Source organism: Chrysochloris asiatica, unplaced genomic scaffold, assembly GCF_000296735.1.
Source record: "Chrysochloris asiatica unplaced genomic scaffold, ChrAsi1.0 scaffold00004, whole genome shotgun sequence".
Classification (NCBI taxonomy): Eukaryota; Metazoa; Chordata; class Mammalia; order Afrosoricida; family Chrysochloridae; genus Chrysochloris; species Chrysochloris asiatica.
Window position 1 is genome coordinate 35,148,578 of NW_006408522.1, and position 2,023 is coordinate 35,150,600.

Sequence of the window (2,023 nt, forward strand, 5' to 3'; positions counted from 1 at the left end):
TTCCCAAATGGGATTGTATCCAAAGGTGGTGGTGGTTGTTGTTAAGTGCCTTTGAGTAGGTTCCGACTCATAGCAACCATGTATAGGGTTTGTGAGGAGTGGCTGGTGAGTTTGAAATGCCAATCTTGTGGTTCAAACTGACCTTACAGTCCAGTGCTTTATTCCACAGCACCATACCAGGACTCCATAGTGGTTAGTATGTCAACATATTTTAAGAAGCCCCAGTTTAATCCATTACAGAGCTGATGGTTGGGCACTGCAACTTTATTTATATTATTGTTCACCTTGTGGTCATCTCTGCTACATACTTCCAACTCCTTATAGGTTCAGTCTTCTTGTGTCTTATCTATGATTTCAAGTTAGGTTAGGAATTTGGGAAAGTGTGTCTTTGAATATTTTTTTCTACCCTCACGCGTTTGTTGTTGTTAAGTGCCATTGAGTTGGTTCTGACTCAGAGCAACCCTATATAGGGTTTCTGAGGAGCAGCTGGTGGGTTTGAACCACCAACCTTGTGGTTAGCAATCCAGTGCTTATACTACAGCGCCACACCAGGACCTTCATGTACTACTTGACAATTCCTTAATTTGTCAAGACCAGAATCTCTGAACTTGTGAACTCTATTTGCTATGCTTATAAAGAATGGAGGAGTCCTGATGTAGAGTTGACTGTGATGATGCCAATTTAATAAAGCTTTTGGATTCTTCATTTGCTGATGGGGACCAATTCAAAATGAGGAGAAACAGCTGTAGACAACCCTTTAATAAAAGGAATATGGAATATTCAAAGTATGAATCAAGGAAAAATTTGGAAGTTGTCAAAAATGAAATGGGCTTTTTACTATCTTGCAAGATGGTGGGTGAAAAGGCTGAGAAGTTTGCTACCAAGGAGAAGGAGCCTGAAGTCAAAAAGCAGATGACCATGGCAAAGAAAAGAAGGCTAACCTCAAGGGCAAAACCCCAAGCAGAGGAAACTGCATTGCGGCCAAAATCCTGTCCGAGTCTGAGGAATTGGCAGGTATTCCCAAACGGCCATGTATTCCATAAAGGTCATGTACAAGAGGAAGTATTCAGCTGCTAAATCCAGGGTTGAAAAGAAGAAGGAGAAGGTTCTTGCTACTGTCACAAAGTCAGTTGGTGGTGACAAGAATGGTGGTACCCGAGTGTTTAAACTGAGCAAAATGCATAGATATTACCCAACTGAAGATGCTCCTCAGAAGCTGTTGAGCTACGGCAAAAAACCCTTCATTCAGCATGTCAGAAGACTGCAGTCCAGCATCACTACCAGGACCATTCTAAGCATCTTCACTGGGTGCCATTGAGTCAATAAAGTAGTTTTTTTAAAGCAGCTGGCCAGTGATTTGCTCCTTGTGATTGGACATCTGTCCCTCAATCGAGTTCCTCTGCATAGAACCACCAAAATTTGTCATTGCCACCTCCACCAAAACTGATATCAATGGTGTGAAGATCCCCAAACATCTCATGGATGCTTACTTCAAGAAGAAGTTACAGAAGCCCAGACACCAAGAAGGCGAGATATTTGAGACTGAGAAAGAGAAACACAAGATTACAGAGCAGCGCAAAGTGCATCAGAAAGCTGTGGACTCACAAATTATGCCAAAAATCAAAGCCATTCTCTAGCTCCAAGGTTACCTTGCGTGCTACTGTGTTTGCTCTCATGAATAGAATTTATCCTCACAAATTAGTATTCTAGACTTCTTGCAAAGAAAGAATCTCATTAAATCATTGATAAATTAAAAAAAGAAAGAAAGAAATGGAACACAAAAGATTGGAATCCCATTCATCATCAAAAAAAATTTCAAGATCTGTCTTGAAGTATAATGCTGTCTGTGATAGGATAATATCGGGCAGTATTTCTTTCTGTTATGCATAAGGTCACTATGAGTCAGTACCAATTTGATGGCACCTAACACAACAGCAACATAGATGTACTGTAATTTCCCTTGGGTTGTTTTCAATCTTTTGCACTACCAATGAAGTCAACAAAGTAAAAAGAGGGAATGGTG

At 40.5% G+C, this 2,023-nt stretch overlaps 1 pseudogene; it reads left to right on the forward strand.

Moving 5' to 3' along the window:
* The first annotated feature begins 849 nt into the window (after positions 1-849).
* LOC102818424 lies at positions 850-1,710 on the forward strand (annotated as a pseudogene).
* The last annotated feature ends 313 nt before the right edge of the window (positions 1,711-2,023 follow it).